Here is a 22,439-nt window from a genome sequence, read left to right as displayed (position 1 = left end):
AGTGTATCTATCTATATGTGGTGCTATCCCAGGTCCTCTAGAGCTGGTGAGAGGCTGGTTTATATAAACCGCTATTCACCACTCACATGCCTCAGGGGTACTTTTGTGTTTGTCCTTGGTTTGTCTGTACCCTCCTTGCCTTAGCTGAACCTGCCTGCTGTAACCCAATTTTCTAGTTGCAAAATAAAAATAAACAGGCTAAATTCTAGAAAGGAAACAAAAACACAAGAAAAACCATGCTGGATAAGATAGGAGGCAGTTTAGTCCAGTATTCTGTTCCCACAGTAGCCAACCAAATAGTATAAGGCATTGTTTCTCAACCTGAAGAACACAATCCCGGTGGGGGTCGAATTGGTGTTTCAGAGGGGTTGTCAAAGACCATCAGAAAACATGTATTTCTGATGGTCTTATTTTGGCAGAGAAGCCCAGAAAACTCACAGCAACCCAAGTCCGAAGATTTCTCTGCCTGTACATCTCTTCCTTTTTGGAAACAGACAGAATCCTCCCACCAAAAGCCCTCCAGTGCTAAGATTGGCTGGCCTCTCAGCCAAGAGGAGGGCTGATTTTGAGGCTCCAAGCAGGGAGGGAAGAGAAGGCATGCTCGCCACATGGCAGTGTGTGTGTATATGTGGGCAAGGGAGAGCATGCGAGGCTGGAGGGTGGCTTGCGCCAGAAGTCCCTTCAAGATGGGGGGGGGGGGTAAGCACTCGCACAACCTGGGACTGATAGTGGCCCAGCAGCATCAGGCGGAGGAGGAGCAGCAGAAGCATCTTAAGTAATTTTTAACGGTATTTATTTGAAAAAAAATAAATCTTTCCTTTTGTTTTTATTAATGCTCCCATTTAAAAATTAGATATTGGATTATGTGATTTCAAATAAGTGATTTTAAGGTTTGATATGTTTTAAATGATTGTTTTAATGTATATGTTTATTTTACTATGTATGCCCATATGGCATCGATTTGCTGCCTATATATGTAAGCAGGCAGGCATGTAGCCGGGGGGGGGGGGGGGGGGGGGCTTGAGGGGCTTCACCCCCCCCCCAAAAAAAATTCTCATTGTGGTTCGTGAAAAGGCCTTATTGGTGCATTATTTAAACTGTTATGTTTATTCATATCATGATCTGATCACCATACTCAATATATCCCATATGCATGGGGGTATTGGGGTAATGATGCAAAAGGTTTACTAGGGTAGACCCTCTTTCACTCAGACTCAGCCCCCCCCCCAAAAAAACTCAGCCCCCCCCCCAAAACCCCTCCTGAAAAAAACTCAGCCCCCCCCCCAATCGAATCCTGGCTACGGGCCTGTATGTAAGCCACCTTGAGTCCCCTACGGGGTGAGAAGGGCAGGGTATAAATATAGTAAATAAATAAATAAATAAAATGCATACAGATATGGGTGAACTACAACTCCCAAAAACATGGTTCAATCACCCCCAAACCCTGTCAGTATTCAATGTTGGCCATGTTGGGTCTTTGTACCAAGATTGTAGGTTAACTATAAATCCCAGCAACTACAACTGTCAAATGACAAAATCAATCCCCTTCCAACTCCACCAATATTCAAATTTCAGCCTATCAGGTATCTGTGCCAAATTTGGTCCACATCCATCATTGTTTGGGTTCACAGTGCTCTCTGGATGTAGGTGAACTACAACTCCCCTAAATCACTGGCCATTCCCCCAAACCCCTCCAGTATTTTCTGTTGGTCATGGTTGTTCTGTGTACCAAGTTTGGTCCCGGTATGTCATTCGTGGGGGTCTCAGTGGTCTATGGAAGTCAGAGCTGCATTGGTTGAGGATATTGCAAATCCCATCATCTGTTGTCCATATTCCCCCAAACATACTGTTTTTATTATTAATCACTATGCTGTAATTATATTCAATTTGTAAACAATGAAAATACATCCTGCATATCAGATATTTACATTACGATTCATAACAGTAGCAAAATTACAGTTATGAAGTAGCAATGAAAATAATTTCATGGTTGGGGATCACCACAACATGAGGAACTGTATTAAGCAGTTGCAGCACTAGGAAGATTGAAAACCACTGCTCTAAGGAAAGCAGGGCTGAAAAGCAACAATTCTTTCCTGCTCTTGTATGCTTCCTCCAATAAGACAAGGTAGGAAACACCCATGAAGGCTCCAATTGACCTCTATCTTATTGGGACAATCGAGTAAAGTAGCTCCAAATACACACTGGAGGGAGAAATGGAAGCCTGCAAGATAGACATGCGGTACAATCACTTACTGGTAACTGAGTGACACAATGTCTAGATTGCAGGTCGGTCAAATCTTATCCCTCATAATCCAGCCTTCCCAAAGAATCCACCCTTCAGACCTAAGAGCTGAACCTTTAATTCACCTCTCTGAATGTGTAAACAAATCAGAAGTGGAAGCAAATTCTCTGGACAGCTTTTCACATAAATAGCCCTCAGGTCTCCTGAGAACTTGGGCAGACATTAATTTTTATTTTGATCTTGCCTTAAGCCATTCCAAACATTCAGGGACAAGGGAATTGCACTGAATGCAGCATGATTCAATATTAAATACAATGCAGTTCAGTGAATTTTTACAGTCTAAACAGGATGCTGGGGGGGTAAAAAAAGCAGAAGTTAGGCCAGAAAAAGGAGAGGTTATTGGAAATACCAGCTACATACATAACTAATGGATTTTTTTAAAAATCCTACGATGTGTGTGTGTGTGTGTGTTTGCGTATCTGTATCATATTCTCTGTACTCCAGCCCACTGACTGGTAAGAACTCTGGAGTTTGAAATATTTTTCATGCACACACCCTGATTTGATTTCCTTGGACTCATTAAGATGTCCAATTTGATTTACTGGATTCCTGGGTATTCACTAGATCTTGTTTCAGGCCTTGTACTGGTGGCATACCAGAACTGCCACTCCCCACCCAACCCTCTGTTCACATAATATGGAACAACTTCGGTGAAGAACCTATGGTGAGAGTGGAATGGGGAGATAATTTTGTTGTCGGATCCTCTGAAGGTTTTCAGTATTACTGACCTTGATATCCTTTTAGATTACCTTGTTCACAGTGGCTCCAGTGGGTGATGCTGGGGATTCCCTGGAGGCTTTTAAGCAGAGGCTAGATGGCCATCTGTCAGGGTACTTTGTGCTTTTCCTGCATGACAGGGGCTTGGACTAGATGGCCAATGTGGAATCACTCGGGATCCTGTGTTGCTCCCTATGCGATTTAACATTAAATCTCTGGGGGATGTTTTCCAGAGTTTTGAGATCAAATATTCACCAAGATGCTGATAATACCCAGCTCTCTTGCTCTGTTCTGTGCCAAACCAATACCTGCTAGCCATAATATAAAGGATGGGTGTGAATAACTTAGTTTAATTCATACAAGACAGGGGTGTCAGTTGAAAGACCAATCTAGGAATAGGATTCAACTTGCATGAGGTTACACACCTCCTGAAAACAAGGGTTCACTGTTTGGGGTCCCCCCCCAAAAAAATTTAGCCTTTAGCCTGAATGCCCAGTGGTGACCAGGAATATATTTGCATAGTTAAAGCTAATGCACACACTGAATATGTTCCTGAAGAAGTAGGGCCTGGCTACAACACATGCCTTGGTTGTTGGTTAAAGGAAACACACAACCCTCTTGTTGTAAAATGCCCAGAAGTTATCTATAAAGTCCTATACAGTTTGGTTCATTTGGCAGGAACAAGGGAGAAGGCATTCTTGGCGGCTGCTCTGTCTTTGGAATTCCCACTTCCAGGAGGCCATAGTCCGGTCCTTGTTCTCCTTTTGTTGGCAATTGGGGGGAAAAAAATTGTGTACCACCAGGTATTTGGAAACAGAAGAGGATGGGGTTTTAATTATATGTTTTCTTTGTTAAGGTTCACATAGACTTTAATTTTGTTCATATTTTAATGTTTTAACTGTACAAACTTTTAATTAACTCTTATATTTATACTTTTATCCAAGTTTTCCCACAACAGGCAGTCTCCTAGTTACAAACATCTGACTTACAAAAGACACATAGTTAAGAACGTGGAGGATTGGATTGTAACAACATTGCTTTTTTCCATTGCCAGGCCAAAATATGGCTTCTTATTAAAACCTTCAGGGACTAATTTACTTCAAAGTTTACATGTACAAGGTTGTAAATGGTGGTTATTTTTAAAGTGGCACTAAGGGTTGCTATGTTTAATACGCTTTTATCTAGTTCAAGTCATTTATGTTTTAGTCTGGAGTGTTTTAAATTGTTCATATTGTACGTCACCCTGAGATCACTTTGAGAGATAAAGAGCAGGATAGATGTGTTAAATAAAGAAATAAACACGTGATTCCAGGAATATTTCTTGCAGTCACTCTCAGCCCATTAAAATGATGGGAGTCATTTAAGATTTATGGAGTCAATTAGGAAATGTTATGGGTAGCAAAATCAACCCACTGGGTATGTTCCAGGCCACAATTCTACTAAAACATTGCATTTCTGTTCTTTTAAATAGCCCATTTCTAAGCTATCTGGGGTCACAGGGATTCTGACATTGAATCAAGAAAACTGCATATCTCCATTTTATTTATCTTCCACATAGCCCCTGCAAAGAATGTGAACAGTGAAGCTGCCCTATATTTAAGCCAGGTCATTGATCTGTGTGGCTGAAGCTGCTGCTAGTTTGGCTGAAAACTGCAGCAACTATCTTTCTGGAGATGGACTAAATCTAGGAGCTTCTTTCTGCTTGTGGGACCTCCTCTCCTTCCACTCCATTCCACCTCGTAAGAGGAAACCCCTACAAGATCAGAGACAAAATGGGTATCGGCAGGACTGTTAGCTCAATCTCTCTCTATCGAACACACACAGAAATGATAGCCCCAGCTGCCTATAGCTGAATAATAAGCAAATCCTCATGCATCTATTCTAGATGAGAATGCTGATAAGATTCAGCTAAGCGCCCCAAAACAATGCTCATAGTTGTTTTCTTTAGTATGGCTAGCTAATATGAGTTTATCACTTTCCTTGGGAAGATAAAGAAATTGTCCCACTTTTTATAATTGTAGGGTTGTTGTTATTCTCTTTAATGGCATGCTGTGGAATCAAGGAAGCAATATCTTTTTGCCTTGTATTTGTCCAAATGCATTTGTCACATGATTATCTTCCAACACATCTTTTTCACCTCAAGCATCCTTTTGAAACATAATCCTCCAAAGACAGATTAAGAGTAATGGTGTGTAATGAGTTCCAGGACCTCTCGCATCCAACAATGTCGCACACTGTGGAGAAGACCCTTTGAGCCTTGCCTTTTTGAGCTTTTGTGAAGTTCCATAGTGTTCCCCAGCCTAGATGTGCTTTAGAATATATTTGGCAAAGGGAAGGGATCCCTCGCACTACCCAGGGAAAGCACTATCATTCCATTTTAAGTGGTTGCATTGTATAGAATTCTGGAAAGCTCAGGAAGAGGCCTTTAAAATCCTCAGCTAGGAAGCTGCTCTGGTGCCTCTGAATAACCCACATTCCCCAAGATTCCTCATAAAATTTAAAGGAGACTATAGCACTATATAGCACTGTATTTGTATAGTGTGAATAGGCCTAGATTACAAAACACCCCCAACAAGCAGCCTTCAATGAACAGGTTATGCATTGCCCCATCTCTGATGGCATGAATGAAGAGATCAGCTTACCGCTGGTGAATGAAGAGATCAGCTTACCACTGGTTGAGCATGCATTTGTTCAAAATTCATTTTATCACACATTGATCTATGATTACACTGGCCAATACATGTTTTGTTGCCTCAAATGTTAGCCTTGTTTCTAGATATATTTGACCTGCTGACTGTACCAGTTTTCCCCCATCCACTATAGTTTTGAAATCTAGAACATATACCATCTACTTGTCTTCAGTTCCTCACCCATAGAAAATCACGATAACCATATCTAAGAAACTAGAGCTGATGCTGTCTATCCAATCCAATTTTCTGAATTGGCACCCCAAATAACCCAGGAACAGGCCTAAAAACCAAGACACCACAATTCTTATAGTTGGGCTATGTTATAATTTCCTTTTTTCCAATATTATTGAACATTGCAATGTATATTTCTTAATATATTTCTTCACAAAACATACATTTCTATTCTTTGAAAAGCACATTTTAAAATTATTTTGTATTAAAATACTGTGTGACACTCAATATCCACTGTTTTATTTATCCACACCTAACAAAATATATCCTAAGCATTTTCTAGATTCTCCAGCATAACTCTATGGTATTTTTGGGACAGAGGTTCTTCATTTCAATTGGATTTGCTGTGAACAAATCCTCTGCACATATAGAAGCCATACTATATGCATTTTGATTTTTTTAAAAAAAAAAGTCTCAAGAACTGCATTAAAATTGAGAGAAGAGTATATCCTAAGGAAAATGATGTTGATGCATCAGCCTGGCAAGTACAGATCAAGTCAGTCAGGATGAAAATTTACAAAAGACAAATTTCTGAAGCATCCTTATCCATCCTGAAACAGCTTCAATGAGGAAGATGTCTCATGACTTTTTTTCTCTACAACACTAAGTAAAATATACAAAAAGATAAGTTTCTTTTTCTGGGGACTTATATGGAGAGCAGGGCATTGCATTTATGCAAGCTTTAACATATGCTCTTCCCAGTATATTGTATACAAAAAGTCCCCATTACCAACATCCTCCTCAAGGGATTCTAATAACTTGCAGCACTCAACATTGCAAACAACTGCCCCGAGCAATGTCCTTGTTCATGCATCTTTTGTAAAATCATGCAGTAACTTCCAGTTCCAGCTTCTCTCTAGCTGACATGGCAGTGATGTTTCATGTGCAGAAGGCACACACTATTAAATTCTCTGGCTTCCAGATAGAACTTTTGGATGCTATATAAACCATAACTGCTTCAGATGATGTCTGAATGAAAATAATAGGGCTGCAAAGTTTTGCAAAAACACCCATCCTAAATAACAAAATAAGTCACACCAGGCCCATTCTTGTGTATGTAAGTGGAATAAGGCCGTTCTCTTTCTGTTCCCTTCTTGTGGCCGTGGTGCACAGGTGGATTTCAAAGGAGCAATGGTGGACAGTTCACAGACACAACAGAGCTTTAAAATGATTAATTATCAGTGTAATGAGTTACATGTTAGGCATCAATCTTCCTGAGTAGCATTTTAGTCTTCCATGTTATATAGTCTTGTTGAGTAACAGCAGTGTCAGCTAGTAGATTCCACATCATTGGGTTGAGGAATCCAGATTGGATTTTACTCCAAACTTTAAAGGCAATGCATCCTATTCCCAAAGTAAGGTCAGTGCCCTGAATAGCTCCTTTGAGGTTTGGACCAAAATCTGGAGTGAATTCACTACCCTACTATAATGGGGTGCACAAGCCATGACAGAATAAGGAGTAATGGAAATTTTGGTAGCATTGGGTCAGGACAGTCAAAACCAAATTCCTTTAAAAGTCTGCCCTCTTGCACTGATGAATCCACCAAGGCAGTAGCAAAAACTAATTAGCTGCCACTCTTCTTTCTCTCCTCCTTTTTCTTCCTCTCTCTTTCCTCCTCTTCCCTTCAACCCAAATGACAAGCATGTGCAGCTCCTAACATTCTGGGATGCCTTCCAGAAGCACTATGGGTCATCCACCATCCTCATGCTTTGCTTCCAATGAAATTGCTACTCCAGTTCTTGTGGAAGCAAAAGTGACAATGAGCCAATGTGGGGAAGACTAGGTTTATAACAAAATGGTACAGATTTGGTACATTGTATATTTCAGTGGTCACCCTCCAGATATTGGTGCACTCCAAATCCCATCAACTTCAGCTAACATCAGAACCTGTGCTCACTCCACCTTACAGTAGGATTGGCCCTAACCATTTAGAATCATAGAATCATAATTGCAAGAGACAACATGGGCCATCTAGTCCAACTCCCTGCTGTTAAATACCTATTACAGTCAGGAAGTTCTTCCTAATGTTCAGGTGGAATCTCCTTTTCTGTAATTTGAACCCATTGCTCCGAGCCCTAGTCTCCAGGGCAGCAGGAAACAAACCTGTTCCCTCTTCCTTATAATATCCTTTCACATATTGATACATGGCTATCATGTCTCCTTTCAGCCTTCTCTTCTGCAGGCTAAACATACCCGGTTCTTGAAGACACTCCTCATAGCAATTCGTGGACTCCAGACCTTTGATCATTTTAGTCACCCTCCTCTGGACACCTTCCAGCTTATCAGTATTTCTTTTCAATTGTGGTGCCCAAATTGTGGTGCCCAGAATTTGACACAGTATTCCAGGTGAGGTCTAACCAATGCAGAATACAAAGGCACCATGACTTCCCTCAGTCTATACTCCTTTGATGCAAACCAAATTCCCACTGGCTTTTTAAACTGCTGCATCCCACTGTTGGCTCACTTGTTATCCACGAAGATTCCAAGATCTTTCTCACATGAACTGTTGTGGAGCTAGGCATCTCCCATCCTTTATCTTGGCATTTTGTTTTTTCTATCTAAGTGTAGTATCTTACATTTGTCCTTGTTGAAATTCATTTTGTTGAATTTTGGCCCAGCTCTCTAATCTGTTGAAGTCATTTTGAATTCTGATCCTGTCTTCTGGAGTATTAGCTATCCTTTCTAATTTGGTGTCATCTGTAAACTTGAGAAGCACTTAACATAAGAAAACCTTAAAAGACCATAATAGACCTCCCTTCTCTAATACAGAAAGAACAAGTAAAGAGTTCACTCTTCTAACAGGCTTTTACACACTGTCTGCAAGGGCTTTTAATATATGCAATTCTATTAAATGTTATCTTTTATCTTTTTAAGTGAGTTTTTAAAATGGTTTTAATTCTATAGATAATTTAATTGAATTTTAACTTTTTGTATATTTTGCTTTTACATGTATTTGCTTTAAATCACGTCAGCCATCTTGACTTTGGGGGGAAAGATGACACAGACCAAATGATCTCAATCAAATCCATTTTTTGTCGTGTCAGGAGTGACTGCAAGTTGCTCCTGGTATGAGAGAATTGGCCGTCTGCAAGGACGTTGCCCAGGGGACGCCTGGATGATTTGATGTTTTTATCATCCTTGTGGGAGGCTTCTCTCATGTCCCCGCATGAGGAGCTGGAGCTGATAGAGGGAGCTCATCTGCCTCTCCCCGGATTCGAACCTGCGACCTGTTGGTCTTCAGTCCTGCTGGCACAGGGGTTTAACCCACTGCGCCACTGGGGGCTCCAATCAAATCAATAACAGCAGTCTATAAAACTGCTCCTTTGGGATCACAATTTAAGTTTGTAGTAACTAGTCTTTTCTGTGTGGACTTAGAGAATTAGAGATCTGTAGAAGTTTCAATATTGGATTAAGATTCTGGGAAACCAAGGTTCAAATCCCTACCTAATCAGGGAAACATTTGGGTAAGTTTCATATGCTTAGGAAAGCGGGGAGAGAAGCCCTCATTCTCGCCAAGTGAGGCGGCGGGGCCAATGCCTTTCCCCCGCCTGCCTTGGTTACTCAAGCAAGGCAAGGCGTCCTTTCCTCGCAGCAGCGCTGGGCCAGTGGGAAGGCTTGACTGAGGTATGTGGTTGAGATGGATTCATCTTTTTCAACAAAATTTCTAGAGGTAGAGGTGAAGATTACTGACATATACTTCCACCCAAATGAAGTTCTTGTGAAATTTCAAGGACAGTATTGCACAGAATGAGAGCTTGACTACCACATTCTGCAATGTGAAATTCAGCAGGTGCCAAAGGTGAAAGGCAGCGTTGGCATTGGTGAGGCTTGTTTAGTCAAAGACCGGAAGTCTGGAAAATGGTCCAGGGGAAGAGTCGTACAAAAAAAGATCTATATCTATGAGGTATTTCTGGTAGACAGTGGGAAAATATTGACAGTTCATGAAACTCACATTGCTTCTGCCACTGATGAGCTGTTTCAACTGCCTCCAAAGATGGTTTTGGGCATTTTTGCAAATGTGCTACCAGCTGATGAGAAATGGACTCCAAAAGCTTTGAATTACTTTTCAGCATTCAGAAACATGCGGATTAAAGGCCAAATACAAGCCACCCTTCCACATCAAACATTTCTCCTCGATGTGCCAAAAATAACCAGTGATATTGTTGACCTGAAATTGGGAAAAGTTGTTGATGGAGATACGTTCTGTCTTATTGTAGAAATGTTAACTGAATTTCCAAAGCAGTCTCTTTGTAAACAAATGCCAGATTTACTGCAGCAGAAATACACACAGCCAGACTCTGTATTATTCAGTGCTGGAATAATCAGCTAGAAAACTAGAATAATCAGCTAGAAGACATAATCAGCTAGAAAACTACAATTTCATTTTGATGACTTGGCCTATGTAATTGTATGATTGTATTTTAGCATTTTAATGTTTTGTGTATTATGGGATGTGATGTTTTTAAACGATTGTCTGTGCTACTGTTGTTGTGAACCGGCCTGAGTCCCTCTGCGAGGTGAGAAGACCGGTATATAAAAGTTCTAAATAAATAAATAAATAAAATAGAAAACCTTATGATAGGGTTGCCATCAGTTTGAATCAACTTGAAAATAGAAAATGACAATGACAACACTCAGACATGCAGTACAAAACTACATATTCTGTCTGTGAAGGATCTGTTCCTAGAATCCTGGTTTCTTTTGCTTTGGTAATTGGAATTGGTACAGAACAGTTTATATGTTGGATAACAGACTATGTTGAATTCCAGAAGGAGATCAAAAAAACAACCAGCTATTCATTACACCATAAACATTTACCCCACTGAAAAAGATGATTGCTGGCCTGTAATTCTAAGCCACACTCTGTGCACTGCCTTGCTTTTGTGTCTGCATTATAACCACAAAACTGGACCCTTTCCCAGATATTGAGGAGGGAGAATAATAGCCTACAGGCAAGCAGAATATTTGAAAAGGAAGCCTACAGAAGGAAAATCAACTCACAGTTGAGTATTTGAGAATGACCCCTGACACTGCATTTTATTAAAGTTTCAGATGTGCCAGAAATTCTGCTGTGAATTTTAAGACACACGGGAAGGAAAAAGACAGGACTAAAGAAGTGATCTGGGCAAGAAAAAAGGATGGGCAATGCAAGTGGAACTTAGAAAACTCAAATAAGGGACTCTCCACATCAACAAAGTTGGTGGGGAGAGCGATTTGCCCCACCCCCTGAATGGAGAGTTTAGGAGGTTCCGTTAGAACCTCCTCGAAGAGGGGCGGGGGCTGGCTTATCACGTGAGCCAGCCCCTTACCTTCAGTCTTGCTGACTTTTCGAAGAGGCAAGACGTATATTGTGAAGCTCCAGGTCGGTCTTGCAGCTGGTTGGGGAGGAGGGCGCTGCTCTCCTTCCCCTTGGGTAGCTGCCGTGGAGCTTCGGCCCGAAGCGGGGAGACGGGGCGCGGGATCGGCGGTCGCCGTTTCCCTCGCCGTCCTTGTTTCACAGCCGGCAGGCCCGCGAGTTAGGCAGCGCGCAGTTTGAGCCTGAAAACCATGGCCGCCGGCCTCATTGCCTCGCCGCCCCCTCCCTTTTCTCCGGCGGGCGACCCGTGAAGCTTTTGATTTCGCTCCCTGCGAGGGCGCTGGGGGCCAAGGCTGGGCGAGGGGAGGCCCGCGGCGCGTTCCAGGCGCGCGCCGCGGATGTAAGGAGCGCGGTGCGGCTTTTTCCCCGGGGTGCCTTCCGCGCGCTCGCGCCAGGCGCGGGGAGGCGGCGCACATTTTGGAGCGCGAGGCTGTTTGCCGGTTCCGGCTCCTCTGGGGCGCCTTTGGTGCGCTTGGCTGTTTGCCTGTTTTTGGCTCCTCTGGGCGCCTTGTGTGCGCTTGCGCCAGGCGCTTAGTGATGGCGCGCAGATAATTTTGCAGCGGACGCCATTTTAGCTTGTGTCGTAGTTGCAAGGGTTTTGGCGGCTGCGGCCGCCATTTTGGGGCCGTTTTTTGCCGCTCCAGGGCTTTTGGCGGCTGTGGCCGCCATTTTGGGCCGTTTTGGCTGGCGCTTTTGATGCAGGCTGCCGTCGCCATTTTGTGGGTGGCAGTGACGCAGTTGGGTGCCTTATCATCAATTTTGGTGGCATTAAGACTTGTTTATAGGAGTCATCCTGTTTGGGGGGATGTTGGGTAGTCCTTATGTTGTGCACATTCTCTCCTTAGATTCACATTGTCCCCTATCTTCCTTTTGGGGACAAATTACTCTATTAAAGACAGTCCCACACTGTTCCCATGCTCTCCACATTAACAAGAAACCAGCTTTGTTACTCTAAAGTGTCACCAATATCCCCTTATAAGATTAGGGGATCAATGAGCTTGATAAGGGTGGGCATAATAATACCACTAATAATGAGTTCAAAATGAGTTCAAAAGGGGAGTTGTGTTTGCTGGGTCATATTGTGTTGTATGCCGGGGGGTGGTTTGGACTCTCTAAATGACGGTCCTTAGGCACCATAGGTGGGATGTGGTGTGGCTAGGGCACCATATAGAGGGTTATAAGGTGCCTCATGGTTTCTTCTAAATCTTTGATTCTACGACTCTATGGCTGTCACACTTTAACACCCACATGGTGCTTCTTCCAACTCTTTGATTCTATGGCTCTACGCTGATACGCTTTAACACGCACATGATGTTTCTTCTAACTCTTTGATTCTATGGCGCCATGGCGGTCACACTTGCACACTATGTTTTCTTTCAACTCTTTGATTCTATGATTAGATGGTGTGCTGGCTAGTTACGCTGATTGGGCATCAGGTAGGGGATGATGCTAGGAGAAGGACCGTGCATTGGGTACGGAGAGAGGGCTCATGAGTTTTTCTCTTTCTTTCGTGTTGTAGGATGCCTTCTAAGAAGAACAAGGGGGGTCCTAAGGGGAAGGGCCCCGCCGAGAAGTCAGATCGCAAGCGCCCTTTGCGCCAGGACGGGTCGTCGTCAGATGAAGATGGGGTGTCCATGGAAGATTTGGAGGCCCTGCTGCAGCGCGTTAATCAGATAGAACAAAATAGGGGGGTTGGTTTGGGTGGTGCTGCTGTAAGCTCCACTCGCCGGGTTAGTAAGAAGCAGCTATTTAAATCTCTGCTGTCCCGGGTTTCTATTATAGAGTCAACCTCAGCCGCAGGGGCGGAAAGGGCGGTCCGGCTTCCTGAACAACCGGTGGTTCCGGGGTCTGCGGAGGGCTCTTCTTTGGTGTCCCCGGCGGTGCAGACCATCACCAGCCCCGAAGTTCATCCTTCCGTGCAGGCTTCATCTGGCTCCTCAGCGGCTGCTGTGGCCGGACCCAGTCAGCCCACGGCATTGGCCTCCACATCCAGTGCCGTGGCCGGGTCCACTCAGTCGGTTGGGTCGAGTGTTGCTGCTGCCGATGTAGCAGGACGTGAGCAGTTGGTGACGGCTGTCCCAGCAGGTACTTCCACCACACTCACATCAGCATGTGCCACACTTACATCAACATCTACTTCTGCCTCACTTGCTTGGCCATGGGGCCAGGGACGGGCACAATCGGTGGTGGGGACGCAGTCACATGTGGCAGTTGGGATTCCGCCAGAGGGGGGTGTGGACCCCAAGATAGGGGAGGATAAGGATGTTGCCGATGCTCAGGCGGTTAAGCCTGTTACTGTCACCTTAGAGTCGGCTAGAACGGGGGAAGCAAGTAAATTTTGGGGGACTGCAAAATGGCCTCCACAGGCGACTCCTACTGTTAGCCTTTCGGGGTTGGGTTCCCATTTGGCATCGAAAACAATGGAAAAGATATTAAGGAATGAATACGTGGATATCTTTTCTTTATACTTTCGGGATATGGATAAGAAAGAGAAGGAGGAGTTAGATGAGGACAGTAAGGAGAAGATCAAGAAGCGCAAGGTTGAGCAGAATTGGGAAAATTGGCTCCCTTGTTTCACAATGTATGCCAACTTGCTTTCTGATGCTGCCCCGGAAAGGGCTACGGCTTTGTGGCAGTATCAGAATATCATTAATAAAGCTTACGTTAGTGGCCCTCCTAACGCTTGGTTGGAATATGATAGGCGGTTTAGAACCGAGGCGGCTTCCCATCCTGACAAGCGTTGGGATTTAATTGATGATCAAATTTGGATCGAGGTGATGAATCCCTCTAGGGCTTCCTCTGCTTTAAAAGCTGATAGTGGGCATACCATTCAGAATAAGGCAGGGCAGCCCTTTCGGCAGGTGGCTCCCCAGCAGCAGTCTCAGCGACAAAAGCCTTTATGTTGGGAATTTGTTGCTCAGGGAGCCTGTTCACGCAGGGGATGTCGATATGCCCACTCGTGCGCAATTTGCTATGGCACGCACCCGTCCAGAAATTGCCCTAAAGGGAGAGCTGCGAGAGGGAATCCTAGGGACACCCAATTTGTTAAAAAGCCCTCAGGACAGGCCCCAGTTCCAAAAGGGCCCCAGCCCAATTAAGTTGGATCAGTTGAAGGTTTGGTTAGATAGGTATCCGAATAGGGGGTCAGCCAAGTACCTATGGGAAGGTTTTTCGGAGGGTTTTCGTATTCCGGCGTTGGGTCCCCGGTTTCAAACTTTATCCCCAAATTTGAAATCTGTTATAGGGATGGAGGAGTTAGTTCAGCGTAAAATAGATAAGGAAGTTTTAGAGGGGAGAGTTTTGGGCCCATTTGTGGAGCCACCTACGCCGATGTTGCGGGTATCACCTTTGGGGATAGTACCTAAGAAAACACCGGGTGAATATCGCCTCATTCATCACTTGTCCTATCCCAAGGGCAGGTCGGTGAATGATGCGATCCCAGATGAGCAATGCTCTGTCCATTATGCATCGTTTGATTCGGCCGTGCAGCTTGTTCGGCGGTTTGGGCTTGGGGCAGAGCTGGCTAAATGCGACATTAAGTCTGCATTTCGTTTGCTTCCCGTTCATCCGGCGGATTTTGAGCTGCTGGGGTTTCAATTTGGGGGTTTTTTCTACATGGACAGAGCACTTCCTATGGGGTGCTCCATTTCCTGTGCGGCCTTTGAGCAGTTTAGCACCTTTTTGGATTGGGCCGTTAGAACCAAATCCGGAATGTCCGGAGTCACCCATTACTTGGATGATTTCCTTTTTGTGGGGCGTTCCGGGTCAGGCAATTGCAAGGGGTTACTTGAGTCATTCCAGGAGCTGGCACTGGAGTTAGGAGTTCCTTTGGCGGAGGAAAAGACAGAGGGCCCAGCAAAGGTTTTGACTTTTCTGGGTATTGAATTGGATACGGTTCAGCAATATTCCAGGTTGCCCCCTTGTAAGGTGGCGGACTTGACGGGACGGGTTCAACAGTTTTTGGGACGTAGAAAGGCCACTTTAAAGGAATTCCAGGAGTTAATTGGCCATTTAAATTTTGCTTGTAGGGTGGTTGCCCCAGGGAGAGCCTTTTTACGTAGGCTTTGTAATGCCATTTCAGGAGTTAAAATGCCCCATCACAGGATTAGGGTTACCCGTTCAGTTAGAGAAGATTTATTCATTTGGATGGAATTCTTAAAGGGTTTTAATGGGGTTTCGTTTTGGAGGCAGGAATTGAGGCTGCAGGATGCACTTAAAGTGGCATCCGATGCTTCGGGTGCAGTTGGTTTTGGGGTATTTTTCCAGGGACACTGGTGTGCCGAAGTCTGGCCGGACAGTTGGCACACGCAGGGGATTACAGCAGATTTAACGTTTTTGGAATTTTTTCCCATACTTGTTGCTGTTTCGGTATGGGTTGAGGCCTTTGCTAATTCGACTGTTCATTTTTGGTGCGATAACCTTGCCACCGTTCAGGTTATCAACACCTTGACTTCCAAATCCAACAGGGTGATGGGGGCGCTCAGGCAATTTACGTTGCACTGCTTGAGGCATAATATCTTGTTCAAAGCCTTTCACATAGCGGGAATAGACAATTCTTTGGCTGACGCCCTATCTCGTAAACAGATGGAGCGCTTCAGACAACTCGCGCCCAACGCCGACGTTCATCCACAGCGTATGCCAGGCCATCTTTGGCAGGTTGGAGGGACGAGGCGGTAATGGGTATGGCTTTGGCTTTAGCCCCAAGTTCACGGAAGTCTTATATGAGGGTGGTGGAGGAGTTTCATGACTTTAGACAGTTTTATCAGTTACCGTTTACAGTACCGATTCCTTACGAACATTTGGCGCAATTCTGTGTGTACTCACGCAGAAGGGGCCTAGCGCCGCACACTATTAAGTCCCAGTTGTCGGCGTTGGCCTACTGGTCAAAGGCACAGGGTTTTTCGGATCCCACAAACGATTTCCGCCTCCATAAAATCATTGCGGGTTGGGCACGCCAACGGGGTCCATCGCACGATAAAAGGGAACCTTTGTCTCCCACAATTTTAAAGGGATTGAAGGGAACATGGCCCAGGGTGTGTCAGTCCGAGTATGAGCAGCGGTTATTCCATGCGGCGGCCTTGACGGCCTTTTTCGCTGCTCTTAGGATAAGTGAGTTGCTTGCCATGTCTAAGAGGGATGTCTCTCAGCGGGCATTGGTGTTGTCGGATATAAAACTTACACACGACACCCTCCAAATTTTAGTACGTTCGTCCAAGACGGACCAGCAAGCCAGGGGCGCTATAGTTACATTAGACAGATGCAGCGACCCTGAGCTTTGCCCTGTTTCGGCTATGGCACAGTTCTTTCAAGTCAGGGCTCAGGCGGGAGGATACTTGTTTTGTCATCAGGATTCCACCCCCCTCACAAAATATCAGTTTTGGGCCATCACTGACAGGGCGCTGAAGATGCTGGGGTTGGGTTCTCACAAATTTGGCACTCATTCCTTTCGAATTGGAGCAGCATCTTCAGCAGCGCACTTGGGTTTCAATGAGGAGGCCATCAAATCAATAGGCAGGTGGAAATCGGATGCTTATAGGCGTTATGTTCGCTCGGTACTTGTGTGAGTTTGTTGTTTCTCTTTCAGAGTCTGCCAGGCTGGCGCATAGATGGAGAATCCTTGTTTGTGGGCATAGCTATGTCCACTGGGCGGAGAGATACGCCAGGAACTCATCCTTTGGCCAGCATCTGGGTTGCGCTTCCACTGCATTGGTCGAGTGGAAGGGTGTTCGGGGCCTTCGTTGGGACGGTTTGGTTCCCTTGTTGTTCCAGGACAGGAGCAGGCCCACTCCTGATGTTTTGGTGCTCCATATTGGAGGTAATGATCTGGGACTGCTTAACGGCAGGGCCTTGTATCTTCAAGCCCGTGCCGACATTTTGAAGATCTGGCAGGCATGGCCCCGGGTTCACATCGCTTGGTCGGCCATCGTTCCACGCCTTCGGTGGCCAGGAGGCGGTGATGTCAGGAAGCTCGAGAAGGCCAGAAAGCGTGTGAACCGGGCCATGCGCACGGCTTTAGCACGGGGCAGGGGGTCTTACATTCCACATAAGGACATCACACATGACAAGACACAGTTTTATCGTTCTGATGGTGTTCATTTAACGGATTTGGGTAACGCACAATTTTTAGCTGATTTGCAGTTAGGCATTCAGGAAGTTTTAAGGGGCTTGGTGGGGGATGGGGGCGAAATGGACATTTGCCCCCAATCTGTGGCATAAATAGTTCAGGAAAACACTGACATGGAGGTATACACATGGCACCCATTACGGGTGGGGGGCACTGTACAACAAACACTCACCTAGAAGTCAACAAATGGGTGAGGGGACATCAATTGGCCCAGTAAAGGGAGAAGCTGATATCAATAAGCGGACGCAGGCTTCTCCAGACTTTTACCTTCAGGTTGCCCGGTTGGGGATCCAGGGCACACTGACATCACACAATCAGTAGCTGGGGACGATGCCTCAGCTTGCCACCAAGTTCCTTGACACTTAGTTTAGTTCAGGTAAAGTTAAATAGGTAACATTCAATAAAAGTTGCCCAATTTGAATCCATACTTTTGTTGTCTGTCTCGTTATTTCAGGGGTTAAGGGGCAAGGGACTCTCCACATCAACAAAGTTGGTGGGGAGAGCGATTTGCCCCACCCCCTGAATGGAGAGTTTAGGAGGTTCCGTTAGAACCTCCTCGAAGAGGGGCGGGGGCTGGCTTATCACGTGAGCCAGCCCCTTACCTTCAGTCTTGCTGACTTTTCGCCCGCCACTCCCGCCCATTGACAGTATAATTTGGGTTGCCCGTTGGAGCCGGGTAGGAATTTTTTGCCTCTCATGTTCTGGGGGGTTTTTTCGCCTACCCTATACTGTTATTAGGGGCTAGATGGAGTGGTTTGGTTTAACTAGGCCAGCATAAATAGTTCAGGAAAACACTGACATGGAGGTATACACATGGCACCCATTACGGGTGGGGGGCACTGTACAACAAACACTCACCTAGAAGTCAACAAATGGGTGAGGGGACATCAATTGGCCCAGTAAAGGGAGAAGCTGATATCAATAAGCGGACGCAGGCTTCTCCAGACTTTTACCTTCAGGTTGCCCGGTTGGGGATCCAGGGCACACTGACATCACACAATCAGTAGCTGGGGACGATGCCTCAGCTTGCCACCAAGTTCCTTGACACTTAGTTTAGTTCAGGTAAAGTTAAATAGGTAACATTCAATAAAAGTTGCCCAATTTGAATCCATACTTTTGTTGTCTGTCTCGTTATTTCAGGGGTTAAGGGGCAAGGGAGCTTGCTACAACTCACAGCCCAATCCCCAGCCAAAAAGGTCACAGATCCAAAAAGGGAACTTTTCCAAGTTCTGTCAGACAGCACTATCAAAAGTCATACAAGTTCATTATCATTATTATGGAAGCTGAACTGAATCTTTCCAAGAAAATGGTGTTTAATTAGTTGTGAAGATTTGCATAATGCACACTGGGATGAAAGATTGTTGTTAACATTTCCTACATTCTGGCTGAGTAATGTGAATGTAACATTTGTAAATGCTCATCACTCTGCCTACATTTTGCTAAATCCCTTTGCCTCTCATTCACTTGTTAAGTGTTTTGAGATTATTAGATCTTCCCAGATGCTGACATAATCACCTGTCATTGTACCTTCTACAAGGTTCCGATGTACCTAGCAAGGTATTGCATAGACACCCACCTATCCATGCTCTAGGTTTGTCCTTGTTGTTTCCACGTGGATTTTTGTTTTAAGGGATAAAGCTACACCCATATTTGAGGGGGTGTATTTTTAAAACAGTGTGTTCTTCTGTACAGGGTTCAAATTGTGCAAGTATCAAATTGTGTTGTTTCCACAAAACCACTCACTAATTAAATCACATTTGCTTTTATTTTTGAAATACTCATTTGTATACATGTTTTTTAACTGTGCAGATTTTATCAACAGAATTTCTGAAAGTCATGAAAAGTTTTGTTTCCCAAATAAAAATCTTCTCTCTATCTCCATTTCTGGGTCATGGGAACTAGCAAAAACATTTCCCTTTCCAATTAATGGCCATTGTCATTTGATAATTTATTATTTGATTTACTGGATTTACAGCCTACCCTTCACCTAAAATTAATCTTAAAGCAGCTTATGCTTTGAATGCGATTTTCATGCTTCTTGGCCCTCAAGGGCTGGATGGCCCTCAAGGTCTCTTCCAACTTTATGATTCTAGGATTCCTCAAACACTCCTAATAACCACGGCTGGTGAAGTTGTTCTGGTGCCTAAAAAACTGATCCCTCTGCTTGAAGCCTTTTGTTTGTGGCTGTGTGTTTGAGATCGTATGCTTAAGGGGTGGAGCTTTGGTTCTGTGCTTGAAAAGAGGAGCTTCTACCATGTGTTCAAGGGGTGGAGCTTCAGCTAGGTCATCTGTACTTTCTGGGGGTGGAGCCAGCAATTGAGCTTCAGTGGAAAGGATTTTGAAGTTCTTGGAAGAAAGCTAAATGATCTTACTGTACACGTGGTCTTTACATCTCTCCTCCTCATTGTATGACACGACCCAGGAAGAGAGAGAGAAATAGCATAGGTGAATAACTGGCTCTGCAGATGGTGTCAGGAAGAACAATTTGGCTTCCTGGACTATGGTGTGCTCTTCCAGGAAGATAGCCTAGTGGCACGGGATGGGCTGCACCTCACAGAAGTAGGAAGGAATGTTTTTGCTCAGAGACTGGAAATCCACATCAGGCAGACTTAAACTAGGTTGTGTGGAGGAAGGTGACATTATCCTTGGGGGCAGTGGCTTATCAAGGCACGGAGTGAACAGACAAAATGCTAAAGAGAGGGTTGGACAAACACAAGTACCAAGCAGCTAGGGGACAATAATCTCAAATAACAGCTAAGGGAATGTCCCACTGGCTTAGATGTCTTTACACTAATGCCCAGAGCATGGGAAATAAACAAGATGAGCTGGAACTCCTAGCACAACAAAACAGTAACAATGTAATAAGCATAACTGAAATTTGATAAAACTGTAATTAGATTACTTTGAAGGCTTGTGTCAGTATATTGATCCACCCAGAAGAGGAATGTGAACAGAAAGGAATGTAGTGGATCAATAAATAATGGGCTGAAATAGGTTTTGATATCTCTGCTCCGGTTGATACAATGAGTGCCAGTCAGGTAAATAAATGAGTGCTCAGGGTTTTGGTGATTTCAATTGAGACCCCCAAGGTAGGGGTCCAATTTGGCAACACAGGAAATGTTCCCAGGAATATGTAAGATGATATCAGGGAAAACAGGAAAAAGACTCAGTGGCTCTTGTATGTCCCATGTGCCTTCTCAGTGTACTGTAAGGGATTATGCTAACTAATATGTAGCTGTCCCATGGGGTCTGAGGTGTGTGTGGCGCTTGTGCAACATTCTTAGTTGAAAGATAGCTTACAACTAGGAATAAGGTCAACATGGGCTCCCTAATTTATCCTACAGAGCCACAGAATATGGAGTTCATCGTTTTGAGGTCCCATTTTTATATCTCTCTCACACACATATATACACTGTTCTGTACAGTTAGAAAAGCAATTCATTCCTTTGGGGGGAAATTACCAAAAGCCATGGGTGTTGTTATTGGTATTGTTTTTATGTTGTTGTTGTTGTAGTAGTAGTAATAACAACAACAACAACAACAACAAGCCGGATCTGGCCAGGGTGATCCATGCCTTAGTCACCTCCAGATTGGATTACTGTAATGCACTCTATGTGGGGCTGCCCTTGAAAATGGCCCAGAAATTTCAATTGGTACAACGGGCGGCAGCCAGGTTACTAACTGGTGCAACTTACAGAGAGTGGTCAACCCTCCTGTTTAAGGTGCTCCACTGGCTGCCGTTCATTTTCTGGTCCCAATTCAAGGTGCAGGTTCTTACCTACAAAGCTCTGAATGGTTTGGGACCCGCCTACCTGTGTGACCATATTACTGTGTACGAACCCACACAATTTCTTTCATCATCTGGAGAGGCCCTGCTCATGCTCCCACCTCCTTCACAGGCACGATTGGTGGGGACGAGGGAGAGGGCCTTCTCGGTGGTGGCCCCCCAACTCTGGAACTCACTTCCCAAGGACATCAGACATGCCCCAACTCTGGCAGTCTTTAGGAGGAGCCTGGAAATGTGGTTGTTCCAGTGTGCCTTCCCAGAATAAAGAAAACTCTCAGCAATATGACCTCAAAATGCACTTTACCACTGATTTAGGACTGACTGCATTCCCTCAATTCTCTTTGAAAACCCTATACCAGTTATATCCTACCTTGTTTATGCCCAGCGTTATTTTTTATATTTTAAACTATTACATTTGGCCCGGCCATAGGTTTTTAAATACTTGTGTGTTACTGTTTATTGTTTATTGTTTATTGTTTATGTGATTTATTAATTGTATTGTATTTATTGTTTTTGTTATTGATGTACTGTGGGCTTGGCCTCATGTAAGCCGCACCGAGTTCCTTGGGGAGATGGTAGCAGGGTATAAATAAAGTATTATAATTATTATTATTATTTTCATTAATGAATGATTTTCTACAGAAGAAGATGGAAGCACTGGAAGTGTACCACATTATTGCCTGTCAATTTCAGCAGGCATCTTCAGAAAGCTTTTCCTTTCAGAAATTCTTCATATTCTCCCCATCTACTTTATCTCTCTTCTTTTTTTCCAGGGGTCTTTGGAGGATAACAAGATATATGTTACAAATCTTGGCCACAATTAGTATTTTATCTTTTGGAAATCTGAGCCTTCCTCTGAGGGGTGTATATGTGTATGCTAAAGCAAGCCCTTCATGATGCAAGAGCCAGGATTAATTTCTACCAGGCCCAAAGCATATTTCTGGGCACCCACAGAATTCGAACTCAGTTCATTTACAGGTCACTTTATTTCAGAGTTATCAGCTGGAAAAGCAGTTGTTAAAAGGAAGCTACAGAAATGGAATGACAAATTCGTGTCTTACATTTTATTCCATTGACTGCCTACTTGCCTGCCATCCTACAAATATATTATATACCAGCTTGCATTTTACTACTGAAAAGTAAAACCATGAAAGCTTGGGAAGCTAATAAGACACATACACCTGGGCCCTACCACTCTGGCAGAACCCACTAGTGCTAAGACATACAG

The 22,439-nt window shown here is 44.3% G+C and overlaps 1 protein-coding gene and 1 long non-coding RNA gene across 3 annotated transcripts in view; one reads left to right on the top strand and one right to left on the bottom strand.

Annotated features, from left to right (window-relative positions):
* Positions 1-22,439, bottom strand: part of MGAT5B (alpha-1,6-mannosylglycoprotein 6-beta-N-acetylglucosaminyltransferase B) — a 233,755-nt gene that overhangs the window by 135,413 nt on the left and 75,903 nt on the right. The window lies entirely within an intron of this gene.
* LOC137096069 (uncharacterized) lies at positions 15,784-18,537 on the top strand. The gene is made up of 2 exons (XR_010909222.1): positions 15,784-15,980; positions 16,885-18,537. It is a non-coding gene; the product is annotated as an uncharacterized lncRNA (long non-coding RNA).

Source organism: Anolis sagrei, chromosome 2 (assembly GCF_037176765.1).
Source record: "Anolis sagrei isolate rAnoSag1 chromosome 2, rAnoSag1.mat, whole genome shotgun sequence".
Classification (NCBI taxonomy): Eukaryota; Metazoa; Chordata; class Lepidosauria; order Squamata; family Dactyloidae; genus Anolis; species Anolis sagrei.
This window is presented reverse-complemented; position numbering and strand designations above follow the sequence as displayed.